Source organism: Microcaecilia unicolor, chromosome 6, assembly GCF_901765095.1.
Source record: "Microcaecilia unicolor chromosome 6, aMicUni1.1, whole genome shotgun sequence".
Classification (NCBI taxonomy): Eukaryota; Metazoa; Chordata; class Amphibia; order Gymnophiona; family Siphonopidae; genus Microcaecilia; species Microcaecilia unicolor.
The window spans coordinates 235,134,565-235,152,536 of record NC_044036.1 but is presented as its reverse complement, the minus strand read 5'-3'; the positions used below and the strand labels follow the sequence as shown (position 1 = coordinate 235,152,536).

At 47.0% G+C, this 17,972-nt stretch overlaps 1 protein-coding gene across 3 annotated transcripts in view; it reads right to left on the bottom strand.

Annotated features, from left to right (window-relative positions):
• LOC115472398 (ectonucleoside triphosphate diphosphohydrolase 8-like) overlaps positions 1-17,972 on the bottom strand; it is a 454,313-nt gene that overhangs the window by 372,177 nt on the left and 64,164 nt on the right. The gene's annotated exons all lie outside the window — the stretch shown is intronic.

Genomic DNA, 17,972 nt, shown 5'->3' with positions numbered 1-17,972 from the left:
AGAGACGTGAGAAACTCTCCTGGCTGTACCGACGCAATGACGGAGCGCATGGTTTCCATGTGAAAATGCCGCACTCTCAGGGACTTGTTTAATTCTTTTAAGTCCAGAATAGGGCGAAAAGACCCTCCTTTTCGCGGCACCACAAAGTAGATGGAGTAGCGGCCGCAGCCGTGTTCGGCGGGAGGTACCGGGAACACGGCCCCTATCTGAATCAAACCTTGTAAAGTCTCCTCTACCGCTGCTCGTTTGGCGGCAGAACCGCATCGGGACTCTACAAACACGTCTCTTACAGGGGCGTCAAATTCTATTCTGTAACCGTCTCTGATCAGGTCCAAGACCCACTGATCTGAAGAAATGTTGGTCCACTCCTCGGCAAAGAGGGAAAGACGTCCTCCGATGACAGGACTCGAGGAGAGGGCCGGCGCACCATCATTGAGAGGGTCGCCCCTGAACTCCAGGCCTTGAGCCAGTGGCTGTGGAACGTTTGTCCGAGCGAAAGGAGTTCCTCTGCTGAAAACGGGCACGAGAAGTGAACCCAGCAGAACGCCCCGGGCGGTACCTTCAAGCTTCACGGAAGCAAGGTCTGTAAGAGGAGTGGACCGCCGCACCCTTAGAGAAAGGCCGAGGCCTATCTTCGGGCAAGCGCTGGGGTTTAGCCTCACCCAGGCCCTTCACAATTTTCTCCAACTCCTCACCAAACAGGAGAAGGCCTTGAAAGGGCAACTTCACCAACCTTTGCTTAGAGGCCATGTCCGCCACCCAATGCCGTAGCCAAAGAAGACGGCGAGCCGCAATTGCTACTGCCATTGAAGCTCTGACAATATCATAAAGGGCGTCAGCAAGAAAGGACAAGGCCAACTCCTCACCAAACAGGAGAAGGCCTTGAAAGGGCAACTTCACCAACCTTTGCTTAGAGGCCATGTCCGCCGCCCAATGCCGTAGCCAAAGAAGACGGCAAGCCGCAATTGCTACTGCCATTGAAGCTCTGACAATATCATAAAGGGCGTCAGCAAGAAAGGACAAGGCCGACTCCATCCGCGGAGCCACATCTGAAAAGGGCTCCGCTCCGTCACCGGGCTGTTCCACTGCCTGTTGCAACCAAGCCAGGCAGGCTCTAGCAGCATAACAACTGCATGCAGACGCCCGAATAGTGAGACCTGCAATTTCAAAGGACCGTTTAAGTGCTGATTCCAGTCTATGGTCTTGTATATCCTTCAGGGCAACACCTCCTTCAACAGGGAGGGTAGTTCTCTTTGTCACAGCTGTGACTAGGGCATCCACTTTAGGCATAGCAAAGCGAGCCATATGCTCCTCACTCAGAGGGTATAATTGCCCCATAGCCCTGGAAACTTTCAAAGGTCCCTCGGGGTCAGCCCATTGAGCCGAAATAAGCTCTTGGATGGAGTCATGCAAAAGAAAGGCTCGAGCAGGCTTTTTGGTACTAGCCATCCTAGGATTCACAGAGGAGGCTGTGCCACTGGCAGGGTCCTCAATAGAGAGAGCCTGCAGGGCATCAGAAATAAGCGCTGGCAGCTCATCACGGTGGAAAATCCTCACCGCGGAGGGATCGTCCAGATCCTGAGTCACTTCTGCACCAGACTCTGGCTCCTCAGACCATGAAGGCCTGCCAGAGTCCTCCGAATCCTCGCAGCCCGACCACGGGGGGGGGGGGGGGGGGGGGGGGGGGAATGGAGGTGCAGCACTCTCTGAAGGGGAATGAGCCCTTCTGCGCTTCATATTTTGCCAATTATCAGGGAATAACTACTACTACTACTTAGCATTTCTATAGCGCTGCCAGGGTTACGCAGTGCTGTACAAGTTTAAACATGGGGAAGGACAGTCCCTGCTCAAGAGAGCTTATAATCTAAAGGTGCTTCAGAGGGCATACCCAGGCTAGAATCCACCGGGGGGCATTAGAAGAGGCCCATGCCGGGCTTTGTGGGAGAGCTCTTTTAAGCATGTATGCTTTATGCATTAATAAGACAAAATCAGGGGAGAAAAAAACCCTGGGCACCCGGATCTCTGCCGGGGCTAGTAGCTCCCATATCAGCCTCACTCCGAGGCCTCCCCCCCAGGCTCAGGACACTCCGTCTCAGCGGAGGTCGCGCCATGTGGTAAATTCAAAATGGCGCCAGCTGCCAGATCAGAGCGCGAAGAATCATCGCTCGCCAGGCTCGGGCCGGCTCTAACGTCTGTACAGCACGATTTACAGAGCCCCGCTGCTGATCTGCGCTTGCCACACTAGGAACAGCGCTTTACTGTCTCCGCAGCCATTGCCGAAAACGGCGGTAAAATTCAAAATGGCGGTTCGCGCCAAAATCGCCCCGATCCCGGGCCCACCCCGGAGAAGTCAGAAAACACTCTTACCTCACTGGACCGAGTATCACAGCTCCGGTCCCACAGAAAAAGGCAAGGAAAAACCTCTGTTCCTTTTTTTTTTTTTTTTTTTTAACGCTGTGAGGAAAGCAGAGGTAAGTAGAACTCCGGAGGCTCAGGTGAGTGGGAAAGGCAGGGAAAGGGCGAACCTATGTGCCTGCATCCACTGTTGGTGGGGAAGGACAGGGAAAGCTAAGCAATGTGTCCACATCCACGGAGGTATGGGTAAGGCAGGGAAAGGGCGAACCTATGTGCCTTTAAAGTGAAGCTGCTATAGCCTCCAACACCCCTGCTAACAACTGGCAAAAGCACAGGAGCAACCTCCAGGCAGATTTTAGATGGAGCTCGAAGAAGCTACAGCCACTCTGCTAGGGGAGATAGAGAATACTGAAGAGAGGCAGTGGAGCAAGCTGGTATGAGACACTGAAAAAAGCGTGCTCTCTATCTCCCTCTGCTGGTTGATGGACACAACTCATCTGTAATGGCTGCATCTGCTTGATGACAAGGAAAATTCTGATATTACTCCGTCTGGATCTGTTAGCTAAGTCTTCAATTTCTTGTTCAAGCTTTTTAAACTTAGAAGTTGTTGCGTCCTGTATCCTGGAGAGTTGTAAGGTGGCAAGATCAGATCTTTTCTCTAACTCCTCAATGCGAGTTTGAAATGCCGATAATGTGTTGTTTATGTTTATGATTTCTGTTTTCAGTTCACAAGTTGTTTCGTAGTGTTTTGAAGATAAATCACGGAGAGCTCGTAGCTCCTCTAGTACCGACTCTGTTAGCGTGCTCGTGGATTTCCCAGCACCATTTTTTCTGGAGTCGGGGATCAAACTTTGTTCTCTTAGATCCAGGCACAGAGGTAACGCAGAGTTCCATTTTCGAGGTTTTTGAGTTTGACATTAGTAGAATGAGGCTGATCAATATATTTTGCAAATAATATCTTGTGAAATATACTATTCTTAACCAAAGTTCTTGTTCAGTTGGCAGGAGACGTAAGATCAGACGTCCATCTCTGTCAACAGCTCACTAGTGCCCCTCTTTGAAAAAATATTTTGCTATATAAAGCTAAATAAAGAAATGGGAGGGGAATAACAAGGAGTCCTAATGATGTATAGAGCTCTTTATGTGAGCCAAAATTATCGGCATTACTGACTGAGAGTAAGCTCAGCTGTGGATTACAGCCTATACTGAATTCTCCTTTTCCTCCTCTACGCATATAAATAAAATAATTGAAATATACACTGACTGACTTTCAGGGGCATTTTTGAAAGAGAAGGGCACCCATCTTTCGACACAAATCGGGAGATGGGCGTTCTTTTCTCAGGGTCACCCAAATCGGCATAATCGAAAGCCGATTTTGGGCGTCTTCAACTGCTTTCCATCGCGGGGATGACGAAAGTTCCTGGGGGCGTGTCAGCAGCGTACTGAAGGCGGGATGGGGGCATGCTTAAGAGATGGGCGTCCTCGGCCGATAATGGAAAAAAGAAGAGCGTCGCTGACGAGCATTTGGCCGACTTTACTTGCTCCATTTTTTTTTCACGACCAAGTCTCGAAAAGGTGCCCGAACTGACCAGATGACCACCGGAGGGAATCGGGGATGACCTCCCCTTACTCACCCAGTGGTCACTAACCCCCTCCCACCCTCAAAAAAAAAAACTTTAAAAATATTTTTTCCAGCCTCTATGCCAGCCTCAAATGTCATACCCAGTTCTATGACAGCAGTATGCAGGTCCCTGGAGCAGTTTTTAGTGGGTGCAGTGCACTTCAGGCAGGCGGACCCAGGCCCATCCTCCCCTACCTGTTACACTGTGGTAGTAAATGTGAGCTCTCCAAAACCCACCACAAACCCACTGTACCCACATCTAGGTGCCCCCCTTCATTCCTAAGGGCTATGGTAGTGTTGTACAGTTGTGGGGAGTGGGTTTTGGGGGGCTCAGCACCCAAGGTAAGGGACCTATGCACCTGGGAGCAATTTCTGAAGTCCACTGCAATGCCCCCTAGGGTGCCCGGTTGGTGTCCTGGCATGTCAGGGGGACCAGTGCACTATGAATGCTGGCTCCTCCCATGACCAAATGCCTTGGATTTGGTCGTTTTTGAGACAGGCGTTCTCGGTTTCCATTATCGGCGAAAACCGAGGTCGCCCATCTCTAAGGTCAACGATCTCAACATTTAAGTCGACCATCTCTTAGGTGGACCTAAATGTTGAGATTTGGGCGTACCCAACCGTATTATCGAAATGAAAGATGGACACCCATCTTGTTTCGATAAATGCCCCACCCCTTCGTGGGGACGTCCTCAGAGATGTGCGCCCTTAGAGATGGTCGTCCCGTTTGATTATCCCCCTCTTTATGTCTAAGATTTGTTATCTATATTAAGTACAGGTCCTCAGGAGGCTATTTTAGTGGGGTTGATTTTTTTTGTGTGTTTTTGTGCAGATTTCTCTCTCCCTTGGAGTTTTTTTTTTGTATTGTTTAGTGGTTAGTACAGCAGACTTTGATCCTTGTCACTCTGGCCAAACCACTTCACCCTCCCTTGACACAGCAACCAAATAAACACCTGTATATGAGGTACACCCTTTTGATTGTAGCTCTAGAAAGGCTGATGATCAAATCCTTTTCCTTTTTCTTATAAGGGAGGAGTCTAGGTGAAGTGGCCATCCTCCAACAACTCCTACAAGCATAAATGTATCCTTGGATATGAGGGGTATAGTGCATCAGTGATACAAATCAAGCCTCGCATATTTGCCACATTGTACTCAACTCTTGGTGCACCCATTTTCCTAAAATCCTTTATGTACAGAGCTATGTGACTAATGCTAATGATATAATGAGAATCACATGGATCAGAAAAGATTGGGGTCTGCTGTTTGGCAATGTGTGTGGGTCCTTTCCCTCCCCCACCATCAGCTTGGCCACTGGTTGTGTGGATGTGGGTCCTTCCCCTCCCCCCATCAGCTTAGCCACTGTGGGGGAGGGGGGTCCTCTTCCCAAGGCAGTTTGATTGAGAGCAGGAGACAGGGTGACATCAAAAAGTTGAAGCCACTTAGGTTAATCTATGTTTCCCCTTCCTGTGCAGCTGTCATTCTGCGTACACTCAAAAGAAAGCAAACAAACCTATGAGCTGCTGCATCCACATTGTTGTACTTTATTGTTAATAGCATTTTAATTTAATCTCACATATTTTCAAACATGCCAGCTTGAGCAGCATACGGATGTACACAAAGAAAGTATAATAACAAATTAAATCATAATCAGTGTGTTATTTGGAGGACACCCTCACATGTGTTATATTCGTGCATAGATTTTGTTCTTCTTGTAAAGGACTACTAAAATAGGCATCCTGTTATAAAAATCAGGTGCTCAGCATTCAGAGTTTCTATCTTTCTATTTATTTATTTACTTATTTATGACATTATTATATCCCACATTAAACATTAGGTTGAAACCTGGGGACATGTAAAATCTTTTTTTTTCCTGTGCCTAGATCAAAACAGAAAGATAGTTTATGGGAACGTGTTTCTTTTGTTTTGTGGAATGCATTGGTATATTATAAAAATGCACTTAATATTGTTTATTACAACTATTTAAAAGAAAGATATTAAATGAGGGCAGAGCCACCCTCATGCAGAAGTCCAGAGTCATTCTAGCGGGCTCATTTTCGAAAGAGAAGGACGCCCATCTTCCGACATAAATCGGAAGATGGACGTCCTTCTCCCAGGGTCATCCAAATCGGTATAATTGAAAGCTGATTTTGGACGTCCCAACTGCTTTCCATCGCAGGGACAGCCAAAGTTCAAGGGGGCGTGTCAGAGGCATAGCAAAGGTGGGACTTGGGCGTGCCTAACACTTGGGTGTCCTTGACCCATAATCGAAAGAAACAAGGACGTCCCTGACGAACACTTGGACGACTTTACTTAGTCATGTTTTTCTTACGACCAAGGCACAAAAAGGTGCCAGGTGACCACCGGAGAGAATCCCCCAGTGGTCACTAATCCCCTCCCACCCTCAAAAAACATCTTTCAAAATATTGATTGCCAGCCTCTATGCAAGCCTCAGATGTCATATTCAGCTCCATCACAGCAGTAAGCAGGTACCTGGAGCAGTTTTAGTGGGTGCAGTGCACTTCAGCCAAGCGGACCCAGGCCCATCCCCCCCTACCTGTTACATTTGTGGAGGAAACAGCGAGCCCTCCGAAACCCACTGTACCCACATCTAGGTGCCCCCTTCACCCGTAAGAGCTATGGTAGTGGTGTACAGTAGTGGGTTTTGGGAAAGGGGGGATGGGGGGCTCAGCACACAAGGTAAGGGAACTATGTACCTGGGAGCAATATCTAAAGTCCACTGCAGTGCCCCCTAGGGTGCCCAGTTGGTGTCCTGGCATGTCAGGGGGACTAATGCACTAGAAATGCTGGCTCCTCCCACGGCCAAAGGGCTTGCATTTGGTCGTTTCTGAGATGGACGTCCTTGGTTTCGATTATTGCCGAAAATCAGAAACGACCAAGTCTAAGGACAACCAAATCTAGGGACGACCAAATTTAAGGATTTGGACTTCCCTGACGGTATTTTCAAAACGGAAGATGGACGTCCATCTTGTTTCGAAAATACAGGTTTCCCCGCCCCTGGTTCAGGACGTTTTGTGAGGACGTCCATATCAAAACATGGATGTTCCTTTCAAAAATGCCCCTCCACATGTGACAATATTTTCCAGTTCCGGATATTTACTACTACTACTACTTATCATTTCTATAGTGCTACTAGACGTACGCAGAGCTGTACACTTGAACATGAAGAGACAATCCCTGCTGGACAGATCTTACAATCTACTCAGGACAAATAGGACAAATACTACTACTACTTATCATTTCTATAATGCTACAAGACATATGCAGAACTGTACACTTGAACATGAAGAGACAGTCCCTGCTCGACAGAGCTTACAATCTAATTAGAACAGACAAACAGGACAAATAAGGGATAAGGGAATTACTAAGCTGGGAATGAGTACTAAACAAGTGATTAGGGGTCAGGAGTTAAGCAGCATCTGCCTTGATTTGAAGATGGCCAGAGATGGAGTTTGACGTACTGGCTCGGGAAGTCTATTCCAGGCATATGGTGCAGCAAGATAAAAGGAATGGAGTCTGCAGTTAGCAGTGGAGGAGAAGGGTACAGATAAGAGAGATTTACCTAATGGAGTTCCAGAGGAGGAGTGTGGGGAGAGATAAGAGTGGAGAGGTACCGAGGAGCTGCACAGTGAATGCACTTGTAAGTAAATAAGAGGAGTTTGAACTATATTCAGAAATGGATAGGGAGCCAATGAAGTGACTTGAGGGCTAATATGAGCCTAGTGACACTGGCGGAATATAAGTTGTGCAACAGAATTTTGAACAGATTGAAGGAGAGAGAGATGGCTTCTTCAAGTCAGTTTTCAACAGCATTTTATCCATTACTTCCAAAATGCAAACACAATTATAATGTTAATTAATAAGTTTTTGATGTTACTGAATTCTTAATTCTATTATTCTGTCTCACTGTATTTCCAGTTTTGGTACAGTATAAGTCATCAGAAGGACAAAATATAAGAAAACCGATGGACTACATTAGGGGCTTATAGCCCATTTAGTTATGTTTAAACAAATGAGAGATTTGCATAAAAGAAAATATTTATTTATATTTTGACTTATGAAAACCACTTGTCCCTGAAACATGCTCAGTCCATTTGTACAAAAGAGATGAGGTGAAGATGTGATTCCATGTGCCCCATTGAAAGGAGAGTTTAATTTTACTTCCAATCTTTATAACACCAGACTTCCCATGGCAGATTACAACAACAGTTAAGTTGAACCCATCAGTACACAGGATATCCTCACAGAAATGTGGCCATGTAATGTATTACTGTATTGCATAGAACAGTGCAGAAAAATGAGCACAGCCTTTATTAGTGCTGTTTCCACCAGCTACAATGTTTTTGAAACTGTTTTAGTGATATTCAGTTTTGATTTCATGATATTTATATCTAAGTATGGGATGCTTTCAAATAAATTAAAAAGCTGTCAAATAAGTAAAAATTTTAAAAAATTGTCTTCCACCTTTTAAGGCACTGCCTATCCAACTGGAACTGCTTTTGGCTTTTTACAGATGGACCACACATAGGCAGTCCATTATTTCTAACAATCTTTTACTATTGCTTTCAATACCATTGTTTTGGGTGTACTTGTGACTCCGCCAACTGGCTTTAACCCATATAATGGGCTAGATAGCCTCGTACTGGCTCCTGATCTCAATCTAACCTTCTTGGTTCTTCCCCTCCCCCCCCCCCCCCCCCATCAGCTTGACCCCTGGTTGTGTTGGAACTCCATCTTGCTAAAATGTTTCTGCTGCAAGGTCAGTCTTTGGTAATTTACTAGATATGTTCCAATGAGTATTGTTGATGATCTGTTCCTGCACTGTGATGTGCAAAAGCCAGTGGGACAGTGATATATGTGTGTGACACAGCAACTCCTTAATGAGAACAATATCCTGGAGAATCTATCTACATTACATGGCCCACAGCATGTTGTTGTTCATTGTATCTTACATTTACGGAGACAGTATGGCCATTTGCTGAGGAAATCCCAAGCCCTCTGGTGTCACATCGGTGTATGCATCAGACATTAACACACTCCACTGGTTTATAGCAGTGTTGCCCCAACCTGGCTCTGGACTAACCGCAGCATGGCAGATCAGGATATCTCCCATGAATAATCTTTAAAGAGCTTGGCATGCAAGGCAGGAAGGGTGTACAAACGTCTCAAGTTTATTCATAGTGGTCATCCTGCAAACTTACCTGGCTGACCTGCCTCAAGGACCAGGTTGGAAAAATTGGACCTAACACATCAAAAGTATATGTGGTGGGGTTTCACCTAAGCAGGTTACATGGCATCAAATCTCAAAGCTAAGGCTGCACACCACCTGCTCCAAATAAGATGTTTTTCACTCTCATCAATAGAGCCACCCTCATATTGGCCCACCACAAACTATGTAATTGAGAGGGTAAAAAATGTATTGTGTTGACATCGTAAGTTGTATACTATGCCATACTTTTTATTGTTATTTGAATATTTTTACTGCTGTAATTGCCTATTGCTCGTGTTTGATCTATTCTTATTGTATACCGCCTTGAGTGAATTCCTTCAAAAAGGCAGTAAATAAATCATAATACATAAATAAATAAATAAATATGTTGGCACCAGCTCCTTTTCCACTGGGATGAGCCACTGGGTGCTCCTCCCCCCCAGTTCCCACTGCATATGCCCTGATGAAGGCCCTCTTCTTTTTAAGCTTAACCTTCATGTCCCAGAATCTGTGTTTGATCTACTGCATGGTCCTTGTGGTGGCAGGAATGGAATCATGGCCCTGGTGACAGAGCCCCAGAACAGCTCTTTTGAGGCAGAGGAGAGACGCACATTCATAGCTCCAAACAGCTCCTCAAAGTTGGACACAACCATATGCATGATGAGATCATTCTCCTCCTCTGAGAAGCGTGGAGCCCTGAGTCGTGCATTAGCCTCTGCTCCTTCCTGCCTCTGCTGCTGCCTATTGGTAGGCCTCCTTGCTGGCTGCTTTCCCATCCTGCCAGTCCCTGACATTGTGTCAAGGCTTGTGAAGGCTACTGTCCACACCACACAGGAGGATCCATCATGTATCTCTTGCATCTCCCATTTCCTGTAAGGTGACCACATCATACAACCAAAACTTACACTTGTTTTGTTAAGAATGTGTGTGGGCACATAAGAGAGTGTTCAGAAAGGGACACATATAATCATGGAGTGGAGGAGTGGCCTAGTGGTTAGGGTGGTGGACTTTGGTCCTGGGGAACTGAGTTCAATTCCCACTTCAGGCACAGGCAGCTCCTTGTGACTCTGGGTAAGTCACTTAACCCTCCATTGCCCCATGTAAGCTGCATTGAGCCTGCCATGAGTGGGAAAGCACGGGGTACAAATATAACAAAAATAAATAAATAAATTTATAGAATTCATCACCTTATCACCTGCCTGCAACTAAGCAGCTTACCAAAATAAACACCTTGAACCTCATTATCAGAGGGGAGGTAGTGGGAGAAATACATCATGCTGATAATGTGCATGCACATACCAGATGTATGCATTCCAGTGATGTTTTTATCGATGCGCCTACATCGGTCTATATAAAGCACCCCATGGGAAGACCATGTTCTTTGGGATGAATGCCATGCATGCTGTGTTGTCTGTCTCCAAGTTCTCCATGATCATACTTGATGTTACCAAGTCCTGCCTTTTACTTATTGCTTTGACCTACACCGGGTGGATGTTTGCTAGCAAAGCATACCTAGAAATTAGATGCTATTTTATTGGAGTCAGTGCTTTCAGCAAGGTTGTGTCCTATGTTTGTAGCACATTAGATGTAGAGATGTGGGCCACAGCTCTTTCATGCTGGACATTGGTGCCATGTTTCAAACCCATGGTATGTTTTTTTTTCTCCCTCACTTTCAACTTAGGCTGAAAGTGGTAGCTGTGACCTAATGTGTTCTCTGCACAGATGACATTGTTGGAGATTAATGGCCACTCTCCATTTGTCAGAAATCATGTTTGGGGTTATGATTATGCATGTAGGTAATGGATACCACGGTTGTTCTCATAGTCATCAGATGTGCCTCATGAATTTCTTTGAACAAATAATCAGATAAGTTGAAAGTGTGACCCAGATCCCAATGAATGTGGTAATAAGAAATGATAAATGTGAAGTGTTAATTTGTTACTATACATTGTGACTAATCTTGTTGCATACAATGAGTCAGGTCTAAGTATGGCAGTTGTATCCCTGTAGGTATTCATCTGTACAGGGCAAAAGAGGAAACTGTGGGAGGAGGAGGTTGGCAATCCTATCATTTGGTTGTTAAAACAGCATGTCTTGCCACACAGCTCATGATATAGGAATTGTCCAAATAAAAATGGACCATAAATCTGGAATTTCTCCCGGACCCTGAGATGGATGTGCATTTGACTGCTTTTTTACGAGTTAGAGACCATAGCATAGCTGGTTGTGATCTCACAAGGACAAAGGGACGTAATGCATGGACTTTCAGTGCTGACATGTCTAGCTATGTAATTGGAGGAAGGTAAGTTGTATAAATTTTGCATTCTGTTTGGTATTCCAATCATGTGGGAATGGCACTGTAGCACTCAAGAAGCAGGTGTAGGGAATATGTTAAAATATGTTTGCCACCTCAGGGCTCTAGTTATATTGCCCCCCCTCTTCTATTCCATGTAACCTATGTATGAGGTGTGCTGCTATTGCTCTTCTTGTAGTTGAGACCAAGTCAGAAGCATTATCTGAGTTATGAAGAGGTAAGGGAGCCAAGCAGCACACTCACTGTGCACCTCAATCATGCCAGACAGTCTTGATGGGGGGTGGGGTGTGAGGTAGAGGGGTGCCTGCCATGAACCTATCCCATTTCATACAATGAGTGATGTGCTAGAGCAGCTGGACTGTAGGGAATCTGTGTGTCACTACTGAACCAAACCACTGGTTTGAGGCATTTTTGCCCCCCCCCCCTCCCCAAGAATGTCTGTGAAAGAATACCACTCAGGTTACAAGTGGTAGGGACTCTCCCTCATCACCTGCATGTCCTCAGTGTTAACACAAGATGCTATCACTACCTGGGTGGGTGTGGCCACCTTTTTGGGCAATAGTGATAACAAAAAGGTTTACCTGTTGTGTCAATCATTGTTCCAGTAGAAGAGCACTATAACTTGTCTGGAGTGGGGGAGGTGAGGGAAGAGGGGAAAATTAGGTTCTTACCTTGGTAATTTTCTTTCCTTTAGTCATAGCAGATGAAGCCATTACATATGGGTTGTGTCCATCAACCAGCAGGGGGAGATAGAGAGCACTCAAATTTCACAGTGCCACATGGTCAGCTAGCTCCACTGCCTCTTCAGTATTTGAAGCTTCCAAAGCAGTATAATAAACCGCAATGGAAATAACATGAACTTTCCTCACAGCGAACGATGGCCCCATAACAAGGGCATGAACTCAAAAGGAGGGAATGAACACATCCTCCTGGAGGAAATAAACTCGTCCTCCTCTTTGTATTTATGGAGGGAATACACACATCCTCCTGGAGGGAATGAACTCAACCTCCTACACATGAACTGGAGGGAATGAACTCATCCTCCTATAAGTGAACAAGAATCCTGAAGACTGTTTTCCAACTTTCTCCCAAGGAAGGATTAGAACTTCAGGAAACAAGAACAGAACCTGAAACAGATTCACAGCATACAGACAATCATACAGGGAGGGCTCATGGCTTCATCTGCTATGACTAAAGGAAAGAAAATTACCAAGGTAAGAACCTAATTTTCCCTTCCTTGTCTTCAAGCAGATGAAGCCATTACGTATGGGATGTATCAAAGCAATCCCTATATAGGGTGGGAACAAGTCACACCACGCGCTAGCACTTGTGCTCCAAAACGCGCATCCCTCCTATCAGCCACATCCAGCCTGTAATGTCAGGCAAATGAGAGCTTCAAAGCCCATGTTGCTGCACTGCAAATCTCATGAAGAGAGAGTGCTCCAGTTTCAGCCCAAGAGGAAGAAATCGCTCTTGTAGAATGTGCCTTAAAGGCTACAGGCGGAGGCCGGCCAGCAAGCAGATAAGCTGAAAAGATAGCTTCTTTGAGCCAGTGGGCAATAGTGGCTTTAGACGCTGGAGACCCTCTGCGAGAACCTGATATTAAAACAAACAAATGATCAGAGGTCCTGAAAGAATTAGTAACTCTCAGATACTGCAACAGAGTCCTGCACACATCCAACAGGTGCAACTGCCCAAAAGATTCTGGAAACTCCTCCTTAACAAAAGAAGGTAGAAAAATAGGCTGGTTTAGGCGAAACACTGAAACCACCTTAGGCATGAAGGAAGGCATGGTATGAACCATGACCCCGGTCTCTGAAAATTGCAGAAATGGGTCTCGACAGGACAGCGCCTGGAGTTCTGACACCTGTCTCGCCGAAGTAATGGCCACAAGAAAAACGGCCTGTAGTGTCAAATCTTTCTCTGAAGCTCGCCGTAGCGGCTCAAAAGGAGAATCCTGCAGAGCCTTCAAAACTAGCCCCAGGTTCCAAGCTGGACAAGGTGCACGCACGGGAGGACGGAGCCGAAGCACCCCTCTACGAAACCATGCCACATCTAGATAAGCAGCTAAAGACACGCCTGCAACCTTACCATGAAGGGAGGCCAATGCTGCCACTTGCACCCGCAGGGAATTATAGGCCAAGCCTTTTTGTACACCATCCTGCAAAAAGTCTAGAATCGGCGAGACAGGAGCCCGCATGGGTGTGATTGCTTTTGAAACACACCAAGCCTCAAACTGGTGCCAGATCCTGGCATAAGCCACGGAAGTGGACTGCTTGCAGGCCTGCAGGAGAGTGGAAATAACATTATTGGAATAGCCTCTGCCTCTCAATTGCGCCCTCTCAATAGCCATGCCGTAAACCAAAACGGCAGGCGTCCTCCATGGCCCCCGGTCCCTGCGACAACATGTTCTGTACCAGAGGTAAAGGAAGGGGAGCCTCCACTAGCATCTGTCGGAGGTCCGCATACCAAGGCCCCCTGGGCCAATCCGTGGCGATGAGAACCACTTCTCCTGGGTGAAGCCGAATCCGCATGAGCACACGCCCTATCAAGGGCCACGGAAGGAACACATACCAGAGGCCCAGAGGCCAGTGTTGCGCCAAGGCATCCAACCCGGCTGAGCGAGGATCTCTCCGTCTGCTGAAAAGCACGGAACTTTGGCATTTGAGCTTGTCGCCATAAGATCCATTACGGGCTTGCCCCATTTGGCACATATCTGCAGGAATACTTCGTCTGCCAGTTCCCATTCCGCTGGATCGGTTTGATGCCTGCTTAGATAATCAGCTTGCACGTTGCTCTGACTGCAATGTGAGCTGCCGACAGAAACTGTAGATGCAGCTTGGCCCATTGGCAAATCTGTTTGACCTGCGCGGCCAGCGCTCTGCACTGAGTGCCGCCTTGTCGGTTTAAGTAGGCCACTGTTGTCGTGTTGTCCAACATCACTCTGACAGCCAATCCTTCCAGGGTCACTTGAAAGGCCAGAAGCGCCTGAAACACCGCTTTCAACTCTAGGCGATTGATGGACCACTCCGACTTATCGGGTGTTCAAAGACCCTGGGCATGCTTCCCCTTGCAATGTGCGCCCCAGCCCTTCAGGCTGGCATCTGTCACCACTAGGCACCAATCGGGAAGCGCCAGCGGCATTCCTCGCCGCAGCATGCTGTCTGAGAGCCACCACTCCATGTTGAGTCGTGCCGCAGGGAGCCAAGAGAGACTGCATTGATAATCCTGAGATACTGGAGACCATCATTGAAGCAGGGAATACTGCAGAGGTCTCAGGTGCGTTCTCGCCCAGGGCACCAAATCCAAGGTGGCCATCATCGATCCCAACAGCTGGACAATGTCCCAAGCTCATGGGCGGGGCATCCTCAGGAGCAGACGGACCTGATTCTGAAGCTTGCACCGCCTTTGCTCGGGTAGGAATACATATCCCGAGTCTGTGTCGAACCTGGCCCCCAAATATTCTAGAGATTGCGAGGGGGTCAGGTGACTTTTGGCTACATTGCCGACCCAGCCCAGAGATCGCAGTACTGAGACCACTCTGGCTGTAGCTTGATGGCTCTCTGTTGCGGAGTCCGCTCTGATGAGCCAGTCGTCTAGGTACGGGTGAACCCGGATACCTTCTCGCCTGAGAAAAGCAGCTACTACCACCATTACCTTGGAAAAGGTTTGGGGAGCTGTGGCGAGGCCAAAAGGCAAGGCCCAAAACCGGAAATGTTTTCCCATCACCGCAAACCTCAGAAACTTCTGGTGCGGGGGCCAAATTGGAATGTGCAAGTAAGCTTCTTTCAGGTCCAGAGACGTGAGAAACTCTCCTGGCTGTACCGCCGCACTGACGGAGCGCAGGGTTTCCATGTGAAAATGCCGCACTCTTAGGGACTTGTTTAATTCTTTTAAGTCCAGAATAGGGCGAAAAGACCCACCTTTTCGTGGCACCACAAAGTAAATGGAGTAGCGGCCGCAGCCGAAATCGGCGGGAGGCACCGGGGGAAACCGCCCCAATGTGAATCAAGTCTTGAAAGGTCTCCTCTACCGCCGCCCGTTTGGCGGCAGAACCGCATCGGGACTCCACAAACACGTCTCTTATCGGGACATCGAATTCTATTCGGTATCCTTCTCTGATCAGGTCCAAGACCCACTGATCTGAGGTAATCTTGTCCCACTCCTTGAGAAAGAGGGAAAGACGTCCTCCTATAACAGGAATCGAGGAGGGGGCCGGCGCATCCTCAATGAGAGGGTCGCCCTTGAACTCCAGGTCTTGAGCATGCTGCTGCGGAACGTTTGTCCGAGCGAAAGGAGTTCCTCTGCTGAAAACCGGCCACGAGAAGTGGACCCAGCTGAATGCCCCGGGCGGTACTTTCTAGCTTCACGGAAGCGAGGTCTATAAGAGGAGTGAACCGCCTGACTCTTGGAGGGAGGCCACGGCCTATCCTCGGGTAAGCGCTGGGGTTTAGCATCTCCCAGGCCCTTCACAATTTTCTCCAACTCCTCACCCAACAGGAGAAGGCCTTGAAAGGGCAACTTCACCAACCTTTGCTTAGAGGCCATGTCCGCCGCCCAATGCCGTAGCCACAGAAGACGGCAAGCCGCCACTGCTACAGCCATCTGTTTAGCCGAAGCTCTGACAATATCATAAAGGGTGTCAAAAATACAGAAGAAACCTGTCTTCGCAAAAAACAACAATAATCGAAAACAGCGAAGATGACGCCAAAAAGGAAAAAATGGAAAAGAAAAATAGACAGAAGAAAAAACGAAAAATAATAAAAAACAGTAGAAAAAAGAAATCAAAAAATTAAAAAATAGAAAAATGTACACGAAGAAAGAAAAAACTCAAAAAATAAGATTGAAACCAAAATAAAAAAAATAATAAAAATCAGAAAAAGACGACACAAGCAATTAAACACACCTTTGTTTGATAACACTCTACCTTTAAAAAGGCTGTCGATTGGATTGCCAGCAAATGCCAAGTTGGTTTGCAGCTTCTTTCAATGAGATATACATACATTTCCGCTCCAAAATCTTCTATAACGATTTTTGTCAAACCGTGCACACAGCCTTTTTAAAGGTAGAGTGTTATCAAACAAAGGTGTGTTTAACTGAATACTCTACCAGGACTGATATTGCCAGATAACACATACATGGTGTAACAGACTCCTGACGCAGGCCAGTTGGGCCGAAACACAGCTGTGTCGAGTCATATCACCTCAATAAACTTATTCATTTTTTTCATTTTGCTTGTGTCGTCTTTTTCTGATTTTTATTATTTTTTTTATTTTGGTTTCAATCTTATTTTTTGAGTTTTTTCTTTCTTCGTGTACATTTTTCTATTTTTTAATTTTTTGATTTCTTTTTTCTACTGTTTTTTTATTATTTTTCGTTTTTTCTTCTATTTTTCTTTTCCATTTTTTCCTTTTTGGCGTCATCTTCGCTGTTTTCGATTATTATTAATATCATAAAGGGTGTCAGCCAAAAAGGACAAGGCCGACTCCATTCGCGGAGCCACTTCAGACAAGGGCTCCGCTCCATCACCGGGTGTTCCACTGCCTGTTGCAACCATGCCAGGCAGGCTCCAGCAGCATAACTGCATGCAGACGCCCGAATAGTAAGACCAGCAATTTCAAAGGACCGTTTAAGTGCTGATTCCAGTCTACGGTCTTGCATGTCCTTCAGGGCAACACCTCCTTCAACCGGGAGGGTAGTTCTCTTTGTCACAGCTGTGACTAGGGCATCCACCTTAGGCATTGCAAAGCGAGCCAAATGCTCCTCACTCAGAGGGTATAATTGCCCCATAGCCCTGGAAACTTTCAAAGGTCCTTCGGGGTCAGCCCATTGAGCTGAAATAAGCTCTTGGATGGAGTCATGCAAAGGAAAGGCTCGAGCAGGCTTTTTGGTACTTGCCATCCTCGGATTCCAGAGGAGACCACGCCACTCCCAGGATCTTCAATAGAGAGGACCTGTAAGACAATTTGAAATAAGCGCTGGCAGCTCCTCGCGGTGGAAAATCCTCACCGCGGACGGATCATTTGGATCCAGTGGCCCTTCTGCACCTTCCTTTGGTCCTCTGGCCACGAAGGCCTGCCAGACCCCTCAGAGTCACCACATCCCGACCATGGGGGGGAAAAGGGGGGTGCGCCACTCTCTGAAGGGGAATTTACCCTTCTGCCCTTCTCTTGCGGCCAGCTATCAGGGAAAAACGCCTCAGAGGGCAATCCCAGGCCTTCATCCACCGGAGGGGCAGTAAGGGGGGCCGTAGAAAACCCCTGTGGCTGAGCTCTTTTAAGCATATATGCATTATGAAGCAATAATACAAAGTCAGGGGAGAAAAACTAGCCCTGGGCACCTGGTTCCAGTAGCTCTTTGGCCAGCCTCAATTCGAGGGCCCCCTCCGGTCTCCAGACCCTCCGCCTCAGCGGGGGTTGCGCCATGTGGTGCTTTCAAAATGGCGCCCGCTGCCA